Consider the following 17,710-nt stretch of genomic DNA (forward strand, 5'->3'; position numbering starts at 1 on the left):
TCCAAAATGGCCACCCACTGCTACTTCATCCACTTGCCCAGCTTTATTTCCTAAGACTAAATCTAGAATTGCACCCCCTCTCATTCGGCTTGTTACATGCTGGCAAAAAAAGTTCTCTTGAATGCAGTTCAAGAATTTTGTGCCCTTTGTGCCCTTCACACTGTTTGTATCCCAGTTGATATGAGGGTAGTTGAAATCCCCAACTATTATTGCCCTATTGTTTTTGCACTCAGAAATTTGCCTACATATTTGTTCTATCTCCCTCTCACTATTTGGGTGTCTATAGTGTACTCCTCGTAGTGCGGCTGCCCCTTTTTTATTTCTGATCCCCACCCATATGTCCTCATTTGATGATTCATTTAACATATCATTCCACCTCACAGCTGTTATTGATTCTTTAACCAATAAAGCTACATCCCCTCCTTTTTTTATCTCCACCCCCCCCCCCCCCCCCATCCCGTCCTCCCATCCTGCCTGAAAACTCTATATCACAAGGATGTTGAGTTGCCATTTTTACCCCTCTTTAAGCCAAGTTTCCGTTATAGCAATGATATCGTGCTGCCATGTGTCTATCTGTGCCCTCAGCTCATCGGCTTTATTTGCTATGCTCCTTGCATTTAAATAAATACCTTTTTTAAACTGCCAAATTCCTGTGCTGTACGCTTCTTAACCTTTTGCGTCTTTTGTCTTCCCTAGCAAAACTGGAGTCAATGAGAATCAGGGAATGCTCTCTGCTGGTTGGAGTCATACCTAGCACAAAGGAAGATGATTGTGATTGTTGGAGGTCAATCATCTCAGTCTCAGGGCTTCACTGCAGGAGTTCCTCAGGGTTGTGTCCTAGGCCCAATCATCTTCAGCTGCTTCATCAATGACCTTACGTCCATCAAAAGGTCAGATGTGGAGATGTTCGCTGACGATTGCACAATGTTCAGCGTCATTCGCGACTCCTCAGATACTGAAGCAGCCCGTGTCCATAAGCAGCAAGACGTGGGCGGCATCTAGGCTTGGGCTGATCAGTGGCAAGTAACATTCGTGCCACACAAGTGCCAGGCAATGACCATCTCCAACAATTTTGGGGCGGCACAGTGGCGCAGTGGTTAGCACCGCAGCCTCACAGCTCCAGCGACCTGGGTTCAGTTCTGGGTACTGCTTGTGCGGAGTTTGCAAGTTCTCCCTGTGACCGCGTGGGTTTCCGTCGGGTGCTCCGGTTTCCTCCCACAGCCAAAGACTTGTGGGTTGATAGGTAAATTGGCCATTGTAAATTGCCCCTAGTGTCGGTAGGTGGTGGGGATGTAGTAGGGAATATGGGATTAATGTAGGATTAGTATAAATGGGTGGTTGTTGGTCGGCACAGACTCGGTGGGCCGAAGGGCCTGTTGCAGTGCTGTATCTCTAAATGAATTTATTAATTAAATTAACCATCTCCCCTTGACATTCAATGGCATTGCCATCGATGAATCCCCCACTATAAATATCCTGGGGGTTACCATTGACCAGAAACTGAACTGGACCCGCCATCTAAATGCTATGGCTACAAGAGCAGGTCAGAGGATAGGAATTCTGCGACGAGTAACTCCCCTCCTGACTCCCCAATGCCTGTCCACCATTTACAAGGCACAAGTCAGGAGTGTGATGGAATACTCTCCCATTGCCTGGATGGGTGCAGGTCCAACAACATTTAAGAAGCTCGACACCATCCAGAACAAAGCAGCCCGCTTGATTGGCACCCCATCCGCCACCTTCAACATTCACTCCCTCCACCACCGACGCAAAGTGGCAGCAGTGTGTACCATCTACGATGCACTGCAGCAACTCACCAAGGCTCCTTTGACAGCGCCTTCCAAACCAGCGACCTCTACCACCTAGAAGGACGAGGGCAGCATATGCATAGGAATCCTGCAAGTTGCCATCCAAGCCACACACCATCCTAACTTGGAACTATATTGCTGTTCCTTCACTGTTGCTGGGTCAAAATTCTGGAATTCCCTTTCTAACAGCACTGTGGGTGTACCTACACCCCAAGGACTGCAGCGGTTCAAGAAGGCACCTCAAGGGCAATTAGGGATGGACAATAAATGCTGGCCTAGCCAGTCACGCCCACATCCCCTGAACGAATAATAAAGACATTCACTTGCTAATTTTCTGCCTCCCATTCCCTGCTCTGAATTTGTTCTATCTGAAACTCACCTCAGGTTACCATTCCCCTGCCAATCTAGTTTAAACCATCCCCAACAGCACTAGCAAACCTTCCTGCAAGGATATTCGTCCCGGTCCTGTTCAGGTGTAGATCGTCCAGCTTGCACAGGTCCCACATTCCCCAGAACCAGTCCCAATGCCCCAGAAATCTGAAGCCCTCCCTCCTGCACCATTTCTCTGGCCACGCATTCATCTGGTGTATTCTCCTATTTCTATACTCGATAGCATGTGGCCTTGGGATTAAGCCAGAGATTAGTACCTTTGAGATCCTGCTCATCTCTTTCCTAACTTCCTAAACTCAGCCTGCAGGACCTCATCTCTTTTTCTGCCTATATTTTTGGTACCAATGTGGACCACAACCTCTGGCTCTACACTTTCGCCCTTCAGAATGCTTTGTAGCTGCTCAGTGATATCCATGACCCTTGTACCAGGGAGGCAACATACCATCTGGGAAGCACATCTGCAACCACAGAAATGCCTTTCTGTTCCTCTAACTGTAGAATCCCCTTCCACTATTGCTCTCCTGTGTTTTCTCCTCCCTGCCTGCACAGCTTAGCCATCCATGTTGCTCTGGTCATGACTGTCGCTGCACTCTCCAGAGGAACCCTCTCTCCCATCGGTACTCAGAACTGAAAACCGGTTAGAAAGTGGGATGCCCTCTGGGTACTCCTGCACTACCTGCCTTGTCTGTCTGGCAGCCAACCAGTCCCTCTCTGCCTGCACTCTCTCAAGCGGGGTGACTACTTCCTGCAATAACTGATGTTCCTCATCCCTGGAACCATTCTTATGAATCTTTTCTGCACCCCAGCACCTTCATATCATTCCTAAAGTGTGGTGCCCAGAACTGGACGCAGTACTCCAGTTGGGGCTGCACCAGTGTTTTATACCAGTTTAACATAACTTCCTTGCTTTTGTACTCTCAGCCCATATTGATAAAGCCTAGGATGCGTGTGTGCTTTGTTGACCGCACTCTCGACTTGTCCTGCCACCTTCAATGACTTTTGCACATACACAGCCAGGTCCCTCTGCTCCTGTGCCCCCCTGAAAATTGTACCCATTATTTTCTATTGTCTCTCTTCATTCTTTCCACCAAAGTGATTCACTTCACACTTCTCTGCATTAAATTACATTTGCCAGTTGTCCGCCCATTCCAACAGCCTGTCCTTTTGAAGTTCTATGCTGTCCTCCTCACAGTTCACAACACTTCCAAGTTTTGTATCATCTGCAAATTTTGAAAATGTGTCCTGAACACCAAGGGTCTAGGTCGTTAATATATATCAGCAAAAACAAGGGTCCTAAAACTGACCCTTGGGGAACTCCACAATAAACCTTCCTCCAGTCTGAGAACAACCATTAACCACTACTCTTTGTTTCCTGTCACTCAGCCAATCTTTTTTCCATGCTGCTACTGTCCCTTTTATTCCATGGGCTCTATCTTTGCTCACCAGTCTGTTGTGCGGCACTTTATCAAATGTCTTTTGAAAGTCCATGTACGCCACATCAACAGCATTGCTATCGTCAACCCTCTCTGTTACCTCCTCAAAAAAACTCAAGCAAGTTAGTTAAAAACGATTTGCCCTTAACAAATCTGTGCTGGCTTTCCCTAATTTGTCCACGTGACTGTATTACTTTTGTCCTGACTTCTCATTTCTGGAAGCTGCCCCACCACCGAAGGTAAACTGACTGGCCTGCAGTTGCTGGGTTTATCTTTACACCCTTTTTTTGAACAAGGTTGTTACATTATCAATTCTCCAGTCCTCTGGCACCACCCCTGAGTCTAAGGAAGACTTGAAAATTATAGCAAGTGCCTCCGCAATTTCCACTCTCTCAATCCTCAGTATCATTGGATGCATCTCATCCGGTCCGGGTGCCTTATCAACTTTAAGTACAGACAGCCTATCCAATACCTCCTCATCAATTTTAAACCCTTCAAGTGTCTGCACTACCTCCTCTTTCACCATGATCTGCGCAGCATCTTCTTTCTTGGTAAAGTCCATGGAATAAAGGGGTCAGTTGCGGTATGGGTACGAAATCTGGCCTCAGCTAGAGTATTGTGTGCAATTCTGGGTACCATGCTTTAGGAAGGATGTGAAGACATCAGAGAGGATGCAGAAGAGATTTAGGAGAATGGTTCCAGGAATGAGGGACTTCAGCTATGTGGATAAATTGGAGAAGCTGGGGTTGTTCTCCTCAGAGAAGGGAAGGGTGAGAGGCAATTTGATAGAGGTGTTCAAAATCATGAGGGGTATAGACAGTAGATGGGGAGAAACTCTTCCTATTGGGAGAAGAGTCGGAAACCAGAGGACGCCGATTTATGGCGAATGGCAAAAGAGTCAAAGTCGACATGAGAAAAAACTTTGTATGCAATGTGTGATTAGGAATCTGAAATGTGCTCCTTGAGAGTGTTGTGGAGGCAAATTCAATCATGGTTTTCAAAGGGAATTGGATAATTATCTGAAGAGAAAATATTTGCAGGGTGACAGGGAAAGGGCAGGGATATGGGACTAGCTGAGTTCTTGCAGAGAGCCGGCATCAATACGATGGGCTGAATGGCCTCTTTCTGTGCTATAACTCACTTCTATTCTAGGCATGATGGGCTGAATGACCTCATGTGCTGCATGATTCAATGAAACTATGTACTGTTCTCTACCCTTTAGCTGTTAAGTGATGTGCAGAGTGGTTTATCATGTAGAATGCATTCATTTTTTTTATTTGTTCATGGGATGTGGGTGTTGCTGGCTATATATGGTATATATGCAGCTTGTCTCCTTTCATTTAGTTAGGGTGGTGAACATATTTTCTTGCAATTACTTTCCTGAATAATAGATAAGGTACATTATTTGTGGAATGTTTTGGGCGAAGTTGGTTTTCGTGTGTCAAACGTGCTGGGTGCATCAATGTTTCCCCTCGATAGAGTCAAGGGCAGTAGGCCCTTAAACAAAAAGCAAAAAATACAGTTGGCGTCTACACTGGGAGTGCATATTAGGAAATAGTACCACCCAGAACCTGTGATTTTTCTGCCCACTGATGCCAGTTGAAAATCCTGGGCTGATATGACACAATTTTTCAAGAAAGGGAAGCAATAGTACAACATTAAATAATTTAACTGTAGGATAGGAGAAGCTGAGAAAAGGAATTGTTGCAACAGAAAATCTCTGCTCTAATTCCTACCTTACAACAGTGACTACATTTCAGAAAATACTTCATTGGTTGTAAAGCACTTTGGGGCATCGTGAGATTATGAAAAAAACGATATAAGTGCAAGTCTTTCTACTTTCCCAGTAATATCATTTTTTCTTTTTGTTTCAAGGCTTTATGTCCCTGTCTATATCTGGAATTGTCTATATATTGGGTACAGTGTTGTATGCATTTTGTAACTGCTAATATGAAACGGCTAGTTTCATGGTGTTTTATTATGCGATTATAATTTATTTATTAAAATGATAAAGGACCAGACCACGTGGGGAAAGTCTTTGCTCGAGTCGCTCTGAACAGGCTCCAGAAGCTGGCCGAGCGCGTCTACCCTGAGGCACAGTGTGGCTTTCGTGCAGAGAGATCGACTATTGACATGCTGTTCTCCCTTCGTCAGATACAGGAGAAATGCTGTGAACAACAGATGCCCCTCTACATTGCTTTCATTGATTTCACCAAAGCCTTTGACCTCGTCAGCAGACGTGGTGTCTTCAGACTACTAGAAAAGATCGGATGTCCACCAAAGCTACTAAGTATCATCACCTCATTCCATGACAATATGAAAGGCACAATTCAACATGGTGGCTCCTCATCAGAGCCCTTTCCTATCCTGAGTGGTGTGAAACAGGGCTGTGTTCTCGCACCCACACTTTTTGGGATTTTCTTCTCCCTGCTGCTTTCACATGCGTTCAAATCCTCTGAAGAAGGAATTTTCCTCCACACAAGATCAGGGGGCAGGTTGTTCAACCTTGCCCGTCTAAGAGCGAAGTCCAAAGTACGGAAAGTCCTCATCAGAGAACTCCTCTTTGCTGACGATGCTGCTTTAACATCTCACACTGAAGAATGCCTGCAGAGTCTCATCGACAGGTTTGCGTCTGCCTGCAATGAATTTGGCCTAACCATCAGCCTCAAGAAAACGAACATCATGGGGCAGGATGTCAGAAATGCTCCATCCATCAATATTGGCGACCACGCTCTGGAAGTGGTTCAAGAGTTCACCTACCTAGGCTCAACTATCACCAGTAACCTGTCTCTAGATGCAGAAATCAACAAGCGCATGGGTAAGGCTTCCACTGCTATGTCCAGACTGGCCAAGAGAGTGTGGGAAAATGGCGCACTGACACGGAACACAAAAGTCCGAGTGTATCAGGCCTGTGTCCTCAGTACCTTGCTCTACGGCAGCGAGGCCTGGACAACGTATGCCAGCCAAGAGCGACGTCTCAATTCATTCCATCTTCGCTGCCTTCGGAGAATAATTGGCATCAGGTGGCAGGACTATATCTCCAACACAGAAGTCCTTGAAGCGGCCAACACCCCCAGCTTATACACACTACTGAGTCAGCGGCGCTTGAGATGGCTTGGCCATGTGAGCCGCATGGAAGATGGCAGGATCCCCAAAGACACATTGTACAGCGAGCTCGCCACTGGTATCAGACCCACCGGCCGTCCATGTCTCCGTTATAAAGACGTCTGCAAACGCGACATGAAATCGTGTGACATTGATCACAAGTCGTGGGAGTCAGTTGCCAGCATTCGCCAGAGCTGGCGGGCAGCCATAAAGACAGGGCTAAATTGTGGCGAGTCGAAGAGACTTAGTAGTTGGCAGGAAAAAAGACAGAGGCGCAAGGGGAGAGCCAACTGTGCAACAGCCCCAACAAACAAATTTCTCTGCAGCACCTGTGGAAGAGCCTGTCACTCCAGAATTGGCCTTTATAGCCACTCCAGGCGCTGCTTCACAAACCACTGACCACCTCCAGGCGCGTATCCATTGTCTCTCGAGATAAGGAGGCCCAAAAGAAAAGAAATATGAAACGGCTAGTTTCATGGTGTTTTATTATGCGATTATAATTTATTTATTAAAATGATAAAGGACCAGACCACGTGAAATAATTATTTTGTTAAAGTACAAGTGAAGACTTGTATACATCCATTTTACTGACTTGGGTCTTCATCAATTACATAGCTTATCCTGGTCTCTCCTGACTGTCACATCAATGTTGGGTGTTCAACTTGCCAGCTTTGGAGCGCATGTAGATGAGCTGAAATTGAAAAATACACTGGATATTAAGCGATAAATGCAAGTTGATTGGCAAGCTCTTGTGCATCAAGCTTGTAGAGAGCACTTGCATTATGTGCCTGTTTTTCAGGTAGACAGAGCTGCTCATTATTCTGCTGTTAACACTCTCTGGACTAATGCTTTGTCTTTCACTCTTTTTGCCTTTGTCCCAGAACAGCTTTGTTATTTAATCACTCCTGTGCTCTGCCCTGTCACACATCTCTCCTTTTGTTTTCTTTCCCACCATCTCTCCCACTCCATCCCCTTCACTTGCTTAAAACCTAATTCTTTTCTAGCCTTTGCCAATTCTGCTGAAAGGTCGCAGACTTGAAACGTTAACTCTGCTTCTGTCTCCACAGATGCTGGCACAGGGCGGCACAGTGGCGCAGTGGTTAGCACCGCAGCCTCACAGCTCCAGGGACCCGGGTTCGATTCCGGGTACTTCCTGTGTGGAGTTTGCAAGTTCTCCCTGTGTCTGCGTGGGTTTTCTCCGGGTGCTCCGGTTTCCTCCCACAAGCCAAAAGACTTGCAGGTTGATAGGTAAATTGGCCATTATAAATTGTCACTAGTATAGGTAGGTGGTAGGGGAATACAGGGACAGGTGGCGATGTTTGGTAGGAATATGGGATTAGTGTAGGATTAGTATAAATGGGTGGTTGATGTTCGGCACAGACTCGGTGGGCCGAAGGGCCTGTTTCAGTGCTGTATCTCTAATCTAATCTAATCTAATCATGCTGTCTGACCTGCTGAGTATTTCCAGCACTTTCTGTTTTTATTACAGGAATGAAACAGATAGGAATCGTGGTAATGCCATAAAGCTAAGGATGGGAAATGAGGGAGAAAAAGTTGCTGCCATGGTATGAAGAAAATAAATAATATGGGGTTAGGGGCGATTGCATCTCAAGGTCTTTCACAAATGGAAAGAAGGGCTTCTATTTATATAGAGCCTTTGGTGACCACAGGACGTCCCAAAGCACTCTATGGCCAATGAAGTATTTATTTGAAGTGTAGTCACTGTTGTGATGTAGGAACTGTGGTAGCCAAATTGTGCACGGCAATGTTCCACAAATAGCATTTTGATAGTGACCAGATAATGTATTTTAGTGGTGATAGAGGGACAAATATTGGCCAGGGTATCAGGCAGAATTTCCCTTCTGCTCTTCAAAATAATGCCATGGGATCTTTTACATCCACCTGAGAGAGCAGATGGGGCCTCGTTTTAACATCTTATCCGAGAAATGGCACCTCCAACAGTATAGTACTCAATCAGTACTGCACTGGACTGCTGGCCTAGATTTTTGTGCTGAAGTCTTTGGAGTGGAACTTGAACCCACAACCTTCTGACACAGAAGTGAGAATGCTACCAACTGAGCCACAGTTGACACCTAAGGCATAAGCAAAACTGATGTCAAGCAAGGGAGTCGTTAGGAGGGTTGAGTGAAAACTTAATTGGTTTTGTGAAGGTTTTAAAAGAAAAAGAAGTTTGATAAGCATGGAGGTCTAGAGAGGGAATTCCAGATAATTGGTCCCAGCTTGCTGAAGGCTTTGCTGCCAACAGTAGGATGACGAAACAGAAAATGCATTAAAGGTCAGGTAGGATTCAGTGGCCTTGGAGTGTTGGATAGAGAAAAAAGGCACGATATAGAGATGAAGGAGAATGCAAAGATTGTGTATAATCTTTTTGTTGTGGGTAAATGTGATCTTTATTCCATGGTGGATAATCGTGGTCATAAGCAGGAAGCTGGGTTATCTGACTGTCCCAAATTCTGAGTACTGAGGTTGATTGTCACATCTGAACTGTGTAGCTTGTAGCCATTGGGGGTTACCGCAGTTATGTTAAGCATAGAGCTAATTGCAATGAAGGATATATACTTAACTCAACATGAGTTGCAGACTCTCAATTTTAAAATGATCTTGCATAGGATTCCTTGATGCTTGGATAAGCCACAGAGCGTGTCATTGGAATTGTTCTGCTTAAAATCCAGTCACAAAGCACTGTTTTTATTCTCCAGGCTCCCTTATATTAGCAGATGTTTTCCAGAGACTGACGATGAAGAGGCCTGAAGACAAACCAGTCCCACTGACATTAATGATTATCAACATAAATGCTCTACACTGGCTTACATTTACTGCAGTGCATTAGCTGTATTCTTTGGCTGACAAAATGGCACATAGCAAATAAAGAGAAGTGATATAGCATTAAAATAATGGAAATTGTGGGCAGGAACAGCTTCAAGTAAGGTAACACTGATGCAGATACTTCAGTGGTACTATATGGAAATATTGTGGTTTACAGCAAAAAAAAGTTTCGACAGAAGGGGTAGAGAGTTTTATTAACTGTGAATGGTGAAATGCATGATTGTTCATTTTGGTAATGTGATAAAGAGGCCATATATTCTTTGGAAGCTAAGAAACTAAATCCGATAAGAGAAGCAAAGAGACCGAGGAGTACAGATACACAAATTGCTAAAAGTAGCAATGCAAATCGATCAGGCCATGAAGAGTGCAAACAAAACCCTGTGATTCATTTCTAGAGCAATAGAATACAAAGCAGGGAGGTAATGTTAACTTTGTATAGAGCCTTGGTATGCCAACCATTGGAGTATTGTGCACAGTCTGATCTCCCTACTACAAAAAAGATTTTTTAAAAAGTAAATGCAGAAAAAATTTACAATTATATTAACCAAATTTGAGAAGCTGCAACTATCAGGAAACATTGATCAGTCTGGGGCTACTTACTCTGCAAACAATAAGACTGAGGAGACCTGACCAAGGTTATTAAAATTGAGGTGGTTCGATAGGAACATAGGAAGATAGGAACAGGAGTAGGCCATTCAGCCCCTCGAGCCTGTCCCGCCATTCAATGAGATCATGGCTAATCCGTGGTCTAACTCCATATACCTGCCTTTGGCCCATAACCCTTAATATCTTTGCTTAACAAAAATCTATCTCAGATTTAAAATTAACAACTGCTCTAGCTTCAACTGCTGTTTGTGGGAGAGAGTTCCAAACCTCTACCACCCTTTGTGTGAAGAAGTACTTCCTAACATCTCTCCTGAATGGTCTGGTCTTAATTTTTAGACCATGCCCCATCCAACCAGTAGAAATAGTTTATCTTTATCTAGCCTGTCTTTTCCTGTTAATATCTTGAAGACTTCGATCAGATCACCCCTTAATCTTCTAAATTCTAGCAAAAACAGGCCTAATTTGTGTAATCTCTCCTTGTAACTTAACCCCTGTATTCCAGGTATCATTCTTGTAAACCTACATTGCACTCCCTCCAAGGCCAATATATCCTTCCTAAGGTGTGGTGCCCAGAACTGCTCACAGTACTCAAGTGGAGTCTAACCAGGGTTTTGTACAGCTGCAGCATAACCTCTGTGTCTTTATACTCCAATCCTCGAGATATAAAGGCTAGCATTCCATTAGCCTTTTTGATTATTTTCTGCACTTGCTCGTCGCATTTTAAAGATCTATGCACCTGAACCCCCAAGTCTCTTTGGACATCCACTGTACTTAACCTCTTCCCATTTAGAAAGTACCCTGCTCTATCCTTTTTTGGTCCAAAATGGATAATCTCACACTTGCCCACATTGAAATCCATCTGCCACAGTTTTGCCCACTCAACAAGTCTGTCAATATCTCTTTGCAATTTTATGCTATCATCTAGACTGTCTACAATGCAGCCTAACTTTGTATCATCAGCAAATTTGGATATATGACTTACTATGCCATCATCCAAGTCGTTAATGAATAATGTAAATAGGGTAGAAATGAACAAAAAGGTTTTACTTATACGTGATTTCAGAGGATTGGAGCATAAATATTATCATTAACAGGTAAGAATTTTGGTGGAATTTCTTGCAGAGAGTGGTGAAAATGTAGAACTTGGCGCCACGTGGAATGGCTGAATTGAAACATTAATGAGGGTGCTTGATGCGTAGATGAGGAAGAAAAGAATAGAAGGTTCTGGGGACAGGGTGGAAAGTGGTAACTGGAATGGAAGGAGATTTGCGTAGATTGGCATAGATCAGTTGAGCTGAATTACCTGTTTTTATGCCAAAGATTGTACCTAGATCTTGTTTGCAGTTCTTTTCTGTTGTCTGATGCAACATAAATGAGATGCATGGAGTCCAGTTTGCTGATCTTTAATAGGTTTATTAACAGTTAAACAGGTATATGCAGTATAGAGCAAGCTATTTACAAAATCTACTTCTAGGTGTTGCAGTTGCAGAGTGACTCTGGCTTTGAGTCAATAACTGCATCCTGGTACTAAGATCTTGAAGGCACATCACTCATAAAGGCAATCATACAACATTCCCCTTCTTTACAAAGATAAGTCTCGTATGTTAAAATAAAAACACATAAAATTAGATAACTTCAAAATTATTTACAAGGGTATAGGGATTATGAACTTTACATGTACAGAAGCTCAGTAGTCCACATATCGTTTCAGTGGTTTGGCAACTCTTCGAGATCTGGTTATGGTATAGCCTTCTGGGGATGTTATCCTTGGCTGTTTTTGGGTTTGCAGGCATGTTATCACTGCTGGTTGTCGCTGTGTTGGTTGTTGTCCTGTTGTTCCATCGCACCCTCACCGTCAGAGTGTGTTCTTTTGGGTCCACTGTGCACAGTTGGGGTATTGCATGCTTCTCTTAGTTGGCTACGGTTCCTTCTCAACACCGCTGCGCTAGATGTTGTAATCTCGTAGGACCTAGGCTCACTGCAAATTTTGGATGCCTCTGCAGATAGCCATGTTCTCATTGTGGGGTGTATGACCCTGAACATTTGTCCTATGTGTAGCTGAGGTAGTTTAGACCCTGCATGTCGGTCATGCACCATCTCTATTCCGTCCTGTTTTTCAAGTAGGGTCTCCTGCATCTTGGAGAATTTGGCCAGATGATGGCTTGGCAGCATTGTCCGCACTTGTCTACCAAACATGATCTATGCTGGTGATGGTAAGCCCATATCGATAGGTGTAGCTCTGAGGTGGAGCATGGCAACACCAAAATCTTGTTTTGTTGTCCTACACTTCAGGATAAGTGACTTGACTGCAAACCATTCGTTCAGCAAGACCATTAGACCTAGGATAGTGTGATGAGGATATCACATGGTTTACACCCCATTTGGTACAATATCCCTGAAAGGTTTGCCATTATATTGTGGCCCATTGTCCGAAATGATATCTTCAGGTGCAACGAATAGACTGAATATGGCACTCAGTGTATCTGCAGTGACCTCGCTTGAAGTGTCTTTTACCTGTCTGATGATTGGAAATTTGGAGAAATAATCAGTAAGATAAAGTCGTCTTCATTTACGGAACACAGGTCAGTGGCAATTTTGGACCAAGGGACTGACTGAATATCGTGAGAGTATAGAGGCTCTTTGTGTTGTTGTGGCTGGTGGCTCTAGCATGCTTCACACATCCTCACTAACCTTTTGCTGTCACTGTTTAACCCTGGCCAATAAACAGTGCCAGTTGCCTTCTTCGCTCTGTGCCCATATAACCTTGGTAAAGTTTTGACAATGTGTCCTGTCGGAGAGCTTTGGGCACAATCACTTGTTTTCCCTAGAAGGTGACGCCTCTTGAGATACCACGTTCACCTCTAAGGCCAAAAATATCTGAGGGTTTCTGGCACCTCATTTACCATGTCAGGGCAGCCTTCAATGATGACACTGCACAGTGCCTTCACTTGTGGGTCATATGCTGTAATTGGTGACAACCGTGCTGACCGAAATGCAATCAATCGATTTTGAGCACATCTTTCACCTTGATGTCAATGCTGTTCACTTATAGATCCAGTGGAACTTCTTCATTCTTGCTCCAAGGTGACCATTTTGGTATCCGGTTTGTAGACATTGAAGTTGTACCCTGTACTTTCGCTAAGATAAGAGCTCATTGAGTTGAGGATAGGTTATTCCTATGGGTGGACAATTGGTTGAAGGACAGGGCGGCACAGTGGTGCAGTGGTTAGCACTGCAGCCTCACAGCTCCAGCAACCCGGGTTCAGTTCTGGGTACTGCCTGTGTGGAGTTTGCAAGTTCTCCCTGTGACCGCGCGGGTTTCCGCCGGGTGCTCCGGTTTCCTCCCACAGCCAAAGACTTGCAGGTTGATAGGTAAATTGGCCATTGTAAATTGCCCCTAGTGTAGGTAGGTGGTAGGGAATATGGGATTAATGTAGGATTAGTATAAGTGAGTGATTGTTGGTTGGCACAGACTCTGTGGGCCGAAAGGCCTGTTTCAGTGCTGTATGACTCTAAAAAAGAAAAGTGAAATTTATTAAACTTAAACTCTAATTTGGTTAACTCTAACAGATACACAATATGCCCATGCTGTCATGCATATGCGATACACACATGCAGATATGGACAGAAAAGAGCAGAAGAAAAAAAATATAGTGGAAAAGTTTGAGGCAATATCTGAAGTATTTGTTACTTTTCTTCGAGCTCACTGTAGAGTCCTTTTGTAGGTTAATCTTGCTTTCCGTTATGGTCCAGTATTCTTAAACCTTGTTCACTGTAGGAGACTTTTCTCTCTTGGGGTTTATGTGTCTTCAGTGGGTTTCAGTTCCATGAGAAAGAGATGAGAGCAGACAGGAGGGGAGGAGGTCTTTTCAATCCAGGAGCACAGAGCTTTTTCTCCAGTTCAAACACTGTCTCTGCAATTTAAAACTCCCCAGGTTGGCCAGCACGTGACTGGTATAACAATTTCTGGCTTTGTGTATTGGGTGGCCAGGGGACAGCTCCTTTGTTCCAAGCAGTGTCTGTTAATATGCAAAAATGTCCTTCCAGCCAGGGGCCTGCAACCCCTTGTAATAGGCCTTCTCTTCTTCACAGCAACAATTTGAAATTTAATGTCCATTTGGCGAAATAAAGAGCCTCATTCTTGGCAGGTGGGAGCCTGCATGACAGGCTGTATGGTCTATTTCTGCTCTTGTTTCTTAGGTTCTAAATGGCTGACCCGTTATTCTGAGACAGTGACCCCATGTTCTAAATTACCCATCCAGGGGAAATATTTCATAAGCATCTACTCTGTCAAGCCCCTTTCGAATTATATATGTTTCAATTAGATCACCTCATATTCTTCTAAGCTCCAGGTAATGTAGGCTTAATTTACTCTATCTCTCCTCAGAGGACAATCTCCTCATCCTTGGAACCAGTCTAATGCACCTACGTTGCAGTCCCTCGAGGGCAAATACGTCCTTCCTTGGGTAAGGAGAGCAAAACTACACACCATTCTCCAGATGTGGCCTCATCTGTCCCCAGTATAATTATAGTAAGACTTCTTTACTCTTATACTCCAATCCCTTTGTAAGAAAAGCTAACATGCCATTTGCCTTCCTAATTGCTTGCAGTATCTGCATGTTAACTTTGTCATTTATGTACAAAGACACCCAGGTTCCTCTGAAATGCAAACATTTCCCACTCTCTCATCATTCATTTTTTAAAAAAATTTTCCAAAGTAGATAACGTCACACTTCACATTGTATTCCATCTACCATATTCTTGCCCACTCATCCAACCTGTCTGTATCCCTCTGCAGCCACTTTACATCCTCCTCACTGCTTACTTTCCCACCTAACTTTGTATCATCAGCAAACTTGGATACATTACACTCAGTTCCCTCATCTAAGGCATAAGTATAGATTGTAAATAGCTAAGGCCCTCCTGGTCCCTGCAGTATCCTGCTAGTTACAGCCTGCCAACTCAAAACTGTCCCATTTTATTCTTACTCTGTTTTCTGTCCATTAGCCAATTCTTAATCCATGCTAATATATTGCCCCCAATCCCATGAGATCTAATTTTGTGTAATAACCTCTTGTGTGGTACCTATTGAATGCTTTGTTCATTTTATTTGGTTGATTTTTAACACCTCTATCAAATCACCTCTAAATCTCCTATTTTGCAATCGAAAATAGTTCCTGTTTGCTCCTTCAAAGAACAACTGTGCTATTGAGAAAACTGATGCACTGGTCTGTACTAATTGAAAGATGCAAGGCCCTCAATAACAGTCTTAACAGAGTCATTTACGGCACCGAAGGAGGCCATTCGGCTCATCTGGTCCATGCCGGCTCTCCATGTTGTTGCAGCCGCTTAATAAAACCTATGGTTTTTTGGTGGATGTGACTTTGCTTGACTCATGGTTATATTGTAAAATACAGCGTTTAGCTACACTCTGTATTCTAGTTATCCAATGTTTGATGTCCCAGCAGAGAAATTTTATCACAACTGACCAAGAGAGTAATGTATTCTGTGAAATTCTGGAAGCGTGTGAAACCCATTTTTTATGCATCTAATATTAAGTATAACATGTAAGTAGAATGGAATTGTCTGTTTTGGGGACTGCTTTAGCAACTAAATTATTTAAATTTAAAGCAAGTTAATGATGTACAAGTCAAAATGATAACAGTTTTCACCTACATTCCTTTTTATAGGTGAAATTCATCTATAAACTTTTGATGTGTTTCACTTTTCTCAAGTAGCCTAAGGGTCGGTATCCCATTCACAGAAACCCATTGCTTTATTCTTTTACCAAAGTTTTGGTCTGAAATTTTAAACTGTTTTTAGCTACCATGGGCTCTGCAGGCATGGAATTGTAAGTTCAATGGGAGATGATGTTTACAAGGTTCTTGACTTAGTTCCTGTACTTTGCAACCTGCGTTGCTATTCGATCCATGTAATATGCTCCTAATCCATGCACAGCCTTTTCCAAAACCTTAATGTAGTAATGTGCTCTGTCTATCTATGTATGGACTGAACAAAATATACTTTGGCTTCACAAAATATGTATCACACACTTGAACACTTCAAAAAAAAAAAAAAAATCAAGGCCTGTTGTGACGTGTGAGTGCTGTAGATTTGTGAGGCATGACCTTTTGGCTTTTAAAATTAGCTTTAAAACTATCCTTTTTATCACCTCTGGACTCTTCCAGTAAACATGATAGCATCACATAGAATTCTTTGAAACATTTTCTCTCAAACATTTTCGCTATTTAGATTAGCTGATCATTATAGTTAATGGCACTTTTTTGTTCCGAAAAATTCTTATGTTCTTATTTGCTAAAGGGCAGCCTTTATACTGCTGAAAATATTATGCAAAGCTCCACTATGGTTTTCAATGATCACTGAGATGCAGAATTAAAAATGCCAGCCAACACCTGATAAAAGCTACCGTTTATATTTTATTTATCTGAAAATAACAATGCTGTGCATAAGGAAAATAGTACTCCACTTTTGGATTTCAGATGATAAATCTTTCAAACTCTGCTCCTGTAGTTTACGATAACCTCTGAGCCCCTAGATTGGGATTACTCCCCTGGGTTTAAGAAAAAATCCTTGTAAAAAGTACCCAGAGGCTAGTAACTTTAAGGCATCCTTAAAGTAATGAGGGCAAACATGACAGAGAGCTGAAGAAGTTGATATATTTCAACATATGAGCCACCTAAATGATTTACATGATTGAATATGATCCTTAGTTTTATTCCACCAAGCATTATATTGAAAAGCTCAATATAATAAAAAGAACATCACTATCCTAAACAAGTTGTGATAAGAAAACAAAGTAACTTCAATTTAAATACAAAAGGTAGGAATGTCAAATGTTAAAAGCAAATTTCACAGATATGATTTAGGATGTAGGATATCTTTGTGATGTTTCTTAGATTTATAGGCTGCTTTTCTCATTCTCGGGACATAAGCAGTGCTGACAAGGTCAGCATTTGGTGTCCATCCCTAATTGCCCTTGAGCAGGTGGTGGTGGTGAGCTACCTTCTTGAAGCTCTGCAGTCCATGTGGTGTTGAAGCCGGAGATCAGCCATGATCGTATAGAATGGCAGAGCAGGCTTGACAGGCCATATGGTCTACTCCTGCTTCTATTTCTTATGTTCTTGTATTCCACAGCTGCCCTTGTATGCGATTTTTATTTTGCTCTTGATTGATCTTTTCTGAAGACTCACAATCTTATTGTGATACAATTCCAGTCCGCTGGTCGTTGCCTTGCCTGAGTGGCCATTCATCATGCATCAGCTTAGATAATGAATGTTAGCAGGTTGGTTTGACTGCATGTGCATGTATAGTGCACATGCAGCACAACCTGGCCTGCAGGTGCAGTGTTACTCAACCATAGGGGATGCCATGTTCCCTCTTAGCATATGATAAAAGTTAGATGTAGATTTAAATGTTGAACACAAAATAATTAGCAACTTTACTTAGCTGCAACTTCCAAATCCATGACTCTACCTAGAAGAACAAGGGCAGCAGACGCAT

General features: G+C 43.1%; 1 protein-coding gene across 2 annotated transcripts in view; it reads left to right on the forward strand.

Annotated features, from left to right (window-relative positions):
• Window positions 1–17,710, forward strand: part of rai14 (retinoic acid induced 14) — a 325,587-nt gene that overhangs the window by 126,348 nt on the left and 181,529 nt on the right. The window lies entirely within an intron of this gene.

Source organism: Heterodontus francisci, chromosome 1 (genome assembly GCF_036365525.1).
Source record: "Heterodontus francisci isolate sHetFra1 chromosome 1, sHetFra1.hap1, whole genome shotgun sequence".
Classification (NCBI taxonomy): domain Eukaryota; kingdom Metazoa; phylum Chordata; class Chondrichthyes; order Heterodontiformes; family Heterodontidae; genus Heterodontus; species Heterodontus francisci.